This window comes from Mustela nigripes, chromosome 18 (assembly GCF_022355385.1).
Source record: "Mustela nigripes isolate SB6536 chromosome 18, MUSNIG.SB6536, whole genome shotgun sequence".
Lineage (NCBI taxonomy): Eukaryota > Metazoa > Chordata > Mammalia > Carnivora > Mustelidae > Mustela > Mustela nigripes.
The window spans coordinates 1,753,035-1,763,600 of record NC_081574.1 but is presented as its reverse complement, the minus strand read 5'-3'; positions in this window follow the sequence as shown (position 1 = coordinate 1,763,600).

The following is a 10,566-nucleotide window of genomic DNA, read 5'->3' as shown; positions in this document are numbered from 1 at the left end:
ACAATGTGCCAGGGACCAAATATTGGGTATCCAAAAAATGAATAACCCATGGTTCCTTAATCATGGACTACTTCGAAGGAATAGGAAGTGGTATCAAATGTACTACAAAAAAGCGTTTGAGGAAAGGTAAGTAAAAGGGGTTATGGGAGCAGGCATCAGACATAGGGATGATGACGGAAAACCTAGAGCAAGAAGCAATGGCAGGTGCTGGATTGTCTATAGTCCATGTGTAAAGCAGAGTGAACGTCCGTGAGCCCGCCGCTCAGAGTAAGAATGAGAAGTCGCCATCACAATGATACCTATGTTTGCCCTACCTTGTCTCCTGCACACCTCCCTCTGAAAACTGCTAGCTTCATTTTTTTTTTATAATGTTTACTTTTCCTCCATAATTAACAGCAAACTCCGTGAATTAAGCTCCTTAGTTTGTTAATCTTTGAGTCTTCGCTTCTTTGGGTCCACACCATCTTTTTCCCCCTAACGCAAGTATTGCCGGTTCCAGGACCTCTCCAAATAGCAACTTAAAAACCCAGGCTTGTCCATTATCCGGCTTTTTCCTGTTTGATGTGTGGTTCCTAACATCCTGGTCAGGGGATTTGTCTTTGTTCTAGCCAGTCAGAAGGAGAAAAGAACGTGGATGGTTGGTCAGGAAATTTCTGATGAGCCAAGATTGTTATTGGCATAAATCCCTCATGCTCACAGCCCCTTAGGGACTTCCATCCAAATGTGACTTGGGTGATGGGTGTGAGCGGCCACTTGCCGACATAACCCCATGTTCAGAAAGGGAAGCAAGGGTCTTCCGTGAACAATCAACCTTCTGTGACCAAATCTTGGTCTCTTTCCTGGTGTCTTTTGTTTTGTTTCATTTTATTTTGTTTCCTTAATATTTTCAATCAGAGTTTTTGAAGGTTGGTAGATTGGCCAGGAATTTTGTTCAGATTTCTCAGTGATGTATATGGAAAGACAGAAGAACTAGAGTCACTAGAACAATTTTGAAAAGGAAGGATAAAACAAAAGAGGGATCCAAGTATTTGATTTTAAGTCTTATGTTACAGTTGCAGTGGTCAGGGCTGTGGACTGAGCAAAGGAAGAGGTACAGATCCGTGGAATGGGACACAGGACTCAGAAGTATATTCCTACAAATTTGCCCAACTGACTCTCCACCACGCGGCCAGGGCAACTCTGTGAAGGAAAGACCGCATTTTCAATAAGTGACGCTGGCACAGTTGGGTGTCTGTAGAGTACATACGCATATATTGAATGAAGCCTCCCACCTTATAAAAAAATTAATTCAAAATGGATTGAGATTTAACATAAAATGCCACACGATAATACTTTTTCTTTTTTATTAATTTATTAATTTTTTATAAACATAATTTTTTTTTATCCCCAGGGGTATAGGTCTGTGAATTGTCAGTCTTAAACACTTCACAGCTCACCATAGCACATACCTTCCCCAATGTCCATCACCCAGCCGCCCTCTCCCGACCCCCCTCCCCCCAGCAACCCTCAGCCTGTTTTGTGAGATTGAGTCTTTTATGGTTTGTCTCCCTCCCAATCCCATCTTCTTTGATTTTTTTTCTCTTCCACACTATAATACTTTTGGGGGGGGGGGGACTTCAATATCTAAAGCTAGGCAAAAAAAATTTCTAGACTTGACACCAAAAGCCAGATCCATAAAAGGAAAACATGACAAACTGAGCTTCATCATAATTAAAAGCATTTTTCTCTGTGAAAGACTCTGATAGGAGATGAAAAGACAAATTACAGCATGGGAGAAATTGGTCGTAAACCACGAATCTGAGAAAGAACCAGTGCCAGGGTGCAGAGGGAAGGCGCATAGGCCTGCCTACTGTTGATACGTGGGTATTTTAGGATACACTCTCTGACTTCATATCACACATTTAAAGTAAGCACTTTCATTAGGACAAAAAAAAAAATCCATGGCACTTAGAGGTATAAATAATCAACCTTATAATAAGTCTGTGTTTTAAGAAATCAACCTTGGATTTGTGCTCTTTATTCTATGCACATTATACCTTGATGAAATATTGAATAGAAATCAACTTCATCATTTCCACTCTGGAAAACCTATTAAAACTTGCCCTGCCTGCCACACACACACTGTTATGGAAATCAATAATTCAGATGGGCATCTTTACAGACCCTCTCCCCACATGGGGCTTAATTCCCAAGATGACGGCCACTCTGGGAGAAGTTGATTCAATGCACAGGGGGAAGGAAGTCTTCTGATTATATCAAAGATTGTATTTACTTTGCGAAAGGCACAAGAAATAGCATGTCTTAGTAACCCATAACATTCTTCCAAAGACTTTGGTTTTAGGGACACGTGAAAATAAATTGCTTGTGGGGAACTTTAATTCAAACCATAGTGCTCCAATGATATCACACTTCATGCTGAAATGGGTAAAATGAACTACAGAATGGTGACCTTCCACTGGGGAAACAGGTGTCTGTGCAGTGTGAGGAGGAAGCGCTTGGCCAGCCCTCTGTCAGGACTTCTGTTCCAACACAGATGGAGACGAGGCCAGCCACAGTGGGACTCCTTGTCCCCACTCAGTTTCAGAAACCACTTTCACCTCCTTCAGAAGAAAACAGCATGGGCTTGCTAGGTGCTCAGAAGCTCAGAAGGTATGACTTGTCTCCACACAACAAGGTTGCAATCACTTCATTTCTGGTCTTCATTTGTTTTCAGGAAATGCATTAGCTACACTGACAGCTCAGGCTTCGGGACATTTGCACATTTATAACTAGACAAGAGTCAGGCGGCCCTCCAACCCCTATTCTTGTTCAATATGGCGCAACTACCCTACCAGCAGAGCTTCCCAATCCGTGCCAACTGCCCGCAGCTCCCACAGCCCAGCCCCCTTGAACATGAACGTGGTATGCTCTCTCATACCAACGAGCCCATGGACATGCCCCTGGGAATGTGACCCACCACATCCCCCAACTTCATTATTAGGTAACTTGCAAGATGACAGAGCCCTCAGAATGGCCTTTGTCACAGACCCCCACAATGTAGACAGTTGACTTCTGGCCTGTTTCCTCCTCCTTGGATCAAAGCCTCTCCCTCTGCCCTTCCTGCCCCCCACCAAAAAATCAATAAAAGATAATTTTATTGATTACATAAAAGATAGTGTATGCAGACGTATTTTTCTACTGGTGTCTTATCACATTGTCACTGTATTTATCAGTGAATGAAACTCCTTGTCCAATGTTATCCAATTCCTTTCTCCCTTATGCTTAATTCTAACGTCGTCATTTTATGCTGTGATCATGTGAGCGACTAAATCTCTCTTTGACTTTGAATCGCATGATGAGGCTTTTGCACATGCATTCATAAGACCGATCACAGACGTGGCTTATAAATCACTTGGGGCTGATTCTCCATTTCTGTACTCACTATTCATAAGCCATTTGACACATTTCAAGCGGATTTAGCCCTTATTAAAGAACCTGGCACCTCAGGGTTAACCTTGGGTGTGAATGGCGTAAACTTTTCTATAGAAATGGGAGAAATATCTAGACCCATTGTTCTTCTGTGGTTAGTGCATCAATAAAGCAGTTTCTGGAAAGCATCTAGGAGGTGCCCAGTGGTTTACAACAGCAGCAAGAAGATGCTGCCGATTTATCGAAGAGGAGGCTGAAGGATGAAGAAATGGAAAGAGTATTTTTGAGAGCTTTTCACATTTAAAATCAGAAAAAGAAGCTACGGAAAATCATCCTATCAACAGCTCTCTCAAATAGTTCCCTCACCACGTGACCTCCTAATTGCATATTTCAACTAAATGCCTGTTTTTGCTTAGGGCTGTGGAGCTAAAATGCTTGGGAAAGTGCCGTATCAATCAGCCGCACAAGCGTCCCCTAAATTCACAGCGCAGGATGAGTGTCAGTAGATCGGAAATCTGAGCAAAGAACACAGCTTGAGTTTTAAGGGGAAAAAATTGTTTAATTTGTAAGCTAATCTGTGAAATCAAACTCAAGCTCCACAGATGAATGCGTCGGACATAAAGACACTCTCATGTTCGTGGTTTCCCCTGATCTCCCACCGGCAAGGAAAGAAGGTTCGTTCCTGCTCAGCAGGGTGTGGGGTCCTGTGGACGCAGCTCTCTGGGCTGGCGGGGGTCACCGTGGCCTGAAAAACGGGTGGGAAACAAGGAACCAGGGCCTTTACCCTGCAAGCTCTGAATGATGACGCATAAGAACCTTCTTCAGTGAGAAGACGTATTTTTATATAAAATATCTAAAAAACCTAAAATCCACATCAAAAATGGGAAGAGAGCGTTCTCACCACCCTCTTGCACTGATACCGCAGTGTGCAAGCTTTATTGTTTTGGGGAAAGTCACATCGTTTTGAATTTACCTGCTCTGTTCCTCAGCATTATTGAGAACCAAAAAAAATGTTCTTGGTGACTACCTGGGGGAGTTGAAGAGCAGTTTCGTCTTGTTTTGTCTTGTTTTCACAGGCGCGCGCAGGGCCGGCAGCCCCTTACCTCAGTCCTAGCTGCTGCTGGGCCCGAGAGCCCCTGTGATACGCAGCCGGCGTCCTGCCCTAGGAGACCAGCAGGCTGTGGGGGACACAGGCTGGTCTTTTGACACACCTGCCTTCTCTGGGCCACTCCTCCTTCCCTGACTCACTCTCTGTGCCCAGACGTCCCTTCGCGCCCGTGGGTCTCCTCACGCTGCATTACCTCATGGCCTGACGTCATGTCCCCCACGTTTTGCTTCTGGTCTCCTCATGTCCCTGTCCTGTCCCCAGCCCACCACCAGCTCCCTCACGCACACTTCCAGCTGTGGGTGCTCGTCCCTCGTCCCGGGGAGCAGCTGTCGGGAGGGAGCGCTCGCGGGCCGCGCTCTCAGGTCTACAGTCCGGGGCCGCCCACACGGCGTGACATCCTCTCGTCGCTCACCACAGACCACCTCCCCGTGTCTCTGCCCCCGGCTGCCCCCCCACCTCTTCTCCATCACGCTTGGGTTTAGGAACAGGTCTGCACCTCTGCTGACCCCGGCCATGCCCACCAGGACCAGCCAGAAAGACTCAGAGGTTTCACTGGGTTTTGATGAGAACTCGGGACTGTTCCCAGACACGGAGCCAGGGGCAGCTGGGACACAGGCTGGGGAATCTCTTCTGGGGCCTCTGTCTGTCTCTCTCCTCCGTCCCACCAGAAGCCCCTGGAGTCTCCCCAAGACACCGGCGAAGCCCCCATCCAACGAGCCTCTCGTCACTGTCCTTCCCAGAGCACACATCGCTGACCCCTCGGGACAATCCGGGGGATCCCCGCGAGAGCACAGTGTCCTGCTTCCTTCACAGCTCTGGCTGCCCTTCCTCTCCCCCATCTCTAAATGCTGACGCTCCCCAGGACTCTCTGGCGCTCGGACCCCTCAGTGTTCTCGACCCAAGAAGCCCCGTCCCACCCCGCGACAGTGGAACTCCTCACGCTCTAAGGGGTCTTCTTCCCAGAGCCCCAGATCAGTGAGGGTGGGTGGCCATTTGGCCTTGTCGCAGAAGTCCCAGAGTCCTCCCGAGGACCACACGCCCCAACCTTGACTGTTCTACCTCCACATCTGCAGATTTTCTCGCAGTGTTTATCCTTTTCCAGCTTCGTCCACTCACCCGCTCTGACCCAGGAGGGAGCGGACACTCGTGCCCTTCACCCGCTCGCGTCCTGGTCCCCCCGCCCAGCGCCCGGTCCCCCCGTCCAGCGCCTGCTCCCTCGTGCAGCGCACACTTCCGAGCCCCGCTTCTCGCCCTGCATCCTGTCTCCATCCTGCCTGGATGCACACAACCTCTGGAAAGGCAGCTCCCCACCCCAGGACAGCTCCCGCGAAAACGTTCTGGATGTCGTGGACGACGAGGGAGAGTGCGGTGCCCCTGCTCTGCATCGAAAACCGGTCCGCGACTCCCCATTAAATGCGGAGCAATTTCAGACGCCTTCCCCACGCCCAGCCCTAACACGAACCCCTCCTGGCCCCGGCACCCAGAGTGAGCCAGGCCGCCACCCCGTCCATCTGGAAAACCCTGCCGCTTCTGCCCCCACGTCCTCGATCGCTGTCGCCTTCTTGCTCACGCTTTCCTCTTCAGAGGGAACATTTCTTCTTTTAAATTTCGTACGTTAAATCTATGCGGGTTTGCGGACGATCCAATATGACTTCGAAAGTGCCCCATATCCCTGCTTTCTTTATCTTTTCACTCCACGTCTGGTGGGTTCCTCAACGCTCCCGTGCCGCCGCTCCCATGCACAGTCCGTGCAGCCGCCGCATCTCCCACTTCCAAAGTTTGCTTGTTTTCTCTGATTGATGCCCTTGCTTCTTGGCTCTCAGAGGCAGTAGCCTCTCTTGTTGCTCTGGGAATACAAATGGTACTTCTCGGCATCTTCATGGTGTGTCCAAGAGATCCAGGTTTGGGGTTGGTTGTCTGTGAGTCTAGTCACGGTCTTTCGTGTCCCAAGTGTCTGTGTACGCTCAGTGCTCCGTTTGCTCCCGAAGGACACACTAGCTGTGCGGTCCCGGGGGAGCCCTTCTGGCTGCTGGGGCTCACTCTACAGGAAGCCCGGCTTTCCTCAGGGACGCTCCGAGGCCATGTTGTGGGGTGATTTCTCCCGTCACCACCGGCTTCCTCCACAGAAGGATCCTGCCACATCTCTCCTGGATGCCTGTGTCTTGCTGCAGATGTTCTGGCAGAAAGGTTGCAGGAGGGTTATTCCCGCTGTGTGTTCCCAGACACCTGACCACCCCCTGGCCATCGGCCTCAGGACCCGTTCCTCCCTCCACCGCGGCTGGCCTCGAGAGCCTGTCTGCTTTCCTCTTTCTCAGAAGAAACTGCTGTCTCCTGCTTGTGCTGCAGAGGAAGGAGAACATGAGGGAAGAGTCTGCTAGCAATGTAAAATGCTGAGCGGTCGCAGCCAGTGCTGGGGACCATCTGATGACGTAACGAGGAGTCTGGGTCTGGGACATCACCTAACCACCCTCTCACCACTCTTGATCTTTTGGAAATACACTTCCTCTCTCTGCTGTTGGGCTTTCCTCCAGCAGACAAAATCGATGCTACAGTCTTGAGTCTGAAATCTTCAGGGCAGCAGCCTGGAAACTCAGGCAAGATGTCTGTTTTGTGTTCTGGAGGCAGAATTCCTTCTTTAGGAAGCCTCAGGTTTTTGTTCTTAAGAGCGTCTACTGATTGGGTGTAGCCCACCCATAACATGGAGGGCCATCTGCTTGACGTAAAACCTCCTGCTTTAACTGTTAGCTATCCTACTAAAAAATACCATCACGCCCACATCTAGACTAGCATCTGACCAGACCACTGGGTGTCAGAGCCTAGACAAACTGACATACAAAATTAGCCGTCCCACTTCTGAAAAAAGAGTGTTGTAGCTGCTCCCATGAGAGGTGATTCTTCTCAGACTCTCCCTTCCTGTGGAGGATGCAGAATTTTACTTGTCATGACCCCATGGACCCTTAAGTCAAATGAATTCTGCAATGTCTTCAAATCTCACCGTTGTTAAAGGACACATGCTCCACATAATTCCATAGCACGGTAGAGTTCTTATTTTAACTTGATTCCTGTGTCTACATTAGAGTAGATAAACTTATATTAAGTTATCAGTCTCCAAGGATGCACAAAGAAAGAAACAAAGAGGAATAAATCACATACCTAGATAACAAAAGAACGGGAAGGCTTCTGCTTCCAGGAGAACATTTCTGGCTTAAAATCCCTACAGACAACCGTGCTCTTCACTTTCTGCATGGTCAGATCACATAATTTGCTCATCTCTCAGGTCCCCAAGCATAGAAAATAGCTTTCTTTTCTTGCCAAACTCCCAAGAATACATAGAGAAATCCTCTAACAACTTCAAAGACCCTGGAGCAAGATGGAAAGGATAAAAACGAGATGGTGAGCCTTTTCGGGTATTCACATCCCAAATGTTGATTGACGTCACATGCATAGAGGAAAGAATTATGCCCTTCTTATGAAGGAGCTTATCTTATGGTTCTTTGTCCACTGTAAAGGAATTATATCCTGACTTGGCTTTATATTGCCTATCAGTGAAATACATTAAAAAAAAAAAAAAAAACTCCTTACTTAACCGTATTTAGGAACAAATAGGATTTAGTTCCTTTGAAATTATATTTTGATTTTTTAAATTTATGTATCTTCATTTGCACATTTTAAAATGTTGCTTTTCCAGTTATATTTTATGGGTTGGTTGTTTCGTGGTGGAAAACGATTATAGCCATCAGCCCTGAAAGGGAAAGTGTCCGTTTGCATTGTGTTTGAAGGGAATGCTATAGAGTTGGTATTTCTAGTTCATTTTATTAAAATAAATTGCTATTTATCATCTGAGATTTCAAATTTACATCAACATTTCACATTATTTATGATATTTTGGGAAATCCGTCTGGAGTGTGATACAAGGCCCTATCCTGGCAGGCTTTGCACTAATGTGCTGGTAATTGCTTCTCCCTCAAAAGCATATTTTGATAAATTGATGGTTAATTTTTCATTTAGAAAGGAAGTAGAGACTTTGAAGAAAAAACAGCAGAAGAATATCTGTAGTTATAACCATTTCTGACTTCAGAGTATCCCAACAGTGTTCTGTTCTGAAAAGATTAATAAATCATTTGAACAAAGGTATTGAAACGACCTCAAACATGGTATTTTAACCAAAAGATTGCCATTTCCCAATATTTATTTACATAATCTTATAGTAAAAATGTTGCTTTCTCTTAAATTTCATGGACATAAGATTTCCCACTAAACATTTAAACATAAAACAGCAGGAGTTGTTCTGGGCACGTGACTTTTAATGGCAAGGACAGTATTGCAGAACAAAAAGTGTTCATCGCTACATGACCAGGTGTTGAATTAGATCAAATGAAAGTTAAGACTCCATCGTTAAACTATCACAAGGCGGCTTCCTGTAGTGTGGTTGGAAGGCCTATTAGGATCCGAGCACCCTCCACCACCACCACCACCGTCTTTCAGACTAATGGAAGCTCCACCCCCTTATCACAGCAATCGGGCTCCATGTCCCCCATCTTCTGTGATTGGAAAAAGAAGACGGAGAGTCAGGAGATGCCCATCAGATGCTTCAGCCCAGACGTGACGTGCCTGTTTCCGGTCATGGGCCGGTGGCCATAATGAGTCACAAGGCTGTGCCTACGCTCAAGGAAGTAGGAATCATACTTGCATCTGAAAGCAAAGAAGAATGGGCTCTTGGGAAGCTGAGCCCAACCACCCCCATCACACCAGCAGACAGGGCAGAGCCGATGAGGGGGGGCTTAGTGCCCACCTTCTAGGGGCAGGCGGTCAGAGTCGGAATCCTGACACTAATCTCTACTGGCTATACGATCGCCAGGGGGAGTTACTCAAGCTCTCCATGCCTCAGTCTCCTTGTCTGCAAAACTAAGATAATTTAAAGACATCTACTTCTGGGGTGCCGGTGAGGATTAAGAGATGTTAAGCACTAGAACAGTGCCCAAGATCCGCTGAACACAGACATTGACTACTGTTGCCGTGGGAGTCACACAAAGCCTGATTTCAGCCCACCAAGACCAAATTTCTTAGTTCCAAGTACAGTGAATAGGAAACATTATACCTGTAAAGACTCAGGCCCAGCTTCTTTGGAAGTTTAGGGTCAAGTATAGGGTGTGAAGATAGCCCCGGCCACAATCCCCTCAGTCTCCTTTCTCGGGAAGAGCTAATGGGAGTTCTTCTGCATGACGTCCCCAGACAGGCTCTGCTCCTCTGGCTGAGTTGGAGACAAGGGAAAAGATGGTCTTGCAACAGCAGATGTGTGCACACAAGAGATAAAAGTGTGCCGCAAATCAGATTTTTACACTGAAGAAATTAAGAAAAAAAAAATCGTAAGATTATGGTACCAAGTAAAAGATCTCTTTTCCTTTTCTTCTTGGGATTTTACCCTTGTGTCTATATAGGAAAACCATTTCACTGCCGTCATGACCACATAGTACAGTTAGCAGGTGCGCATGTTGTTCCGGGATTGCATCCATGGATACAGGCCCTCAAATATTGTATTCATTTTCACGCAGCTGGTTTAAAAAAAATGAATGACAGTGCTCTCCCTCAGGGCTGCAAAAAGCGGCTTTGGGGGGGCGGCGGGGAATTGCTCAAAACATCTACACTTTGGTGTAGAATTGACCTGGAGAAAATGTATTCATATGTAACCTGAATATAAAAAGATACAGTTATAGAAAATCTATCACTTTTGCCAAAACGTAAGTGAATTTTTCAAGTATTATACCACTTGTTATTTAAATAATACTTTCATTAAATGATTTATATTCTGCCTTAAGTTATTTTCATAATACACAAAGAACACATTAAGAAATAGTTAAAAATACATGGAATCCTATTTAATATGAGTATATATAGGTTCATAAGTGAGCAGTATCGCTCCTATACAAAGTGATCTTTTAATAGAAAAATTAAAACAGCTGCCAAAATAGCTCATTTGTAGATACATTTTTCTGATAAAAAAGCCTTCATCTATTTTTAATAATTTGGCAAAACTAAAGAAGGTCTTCCAT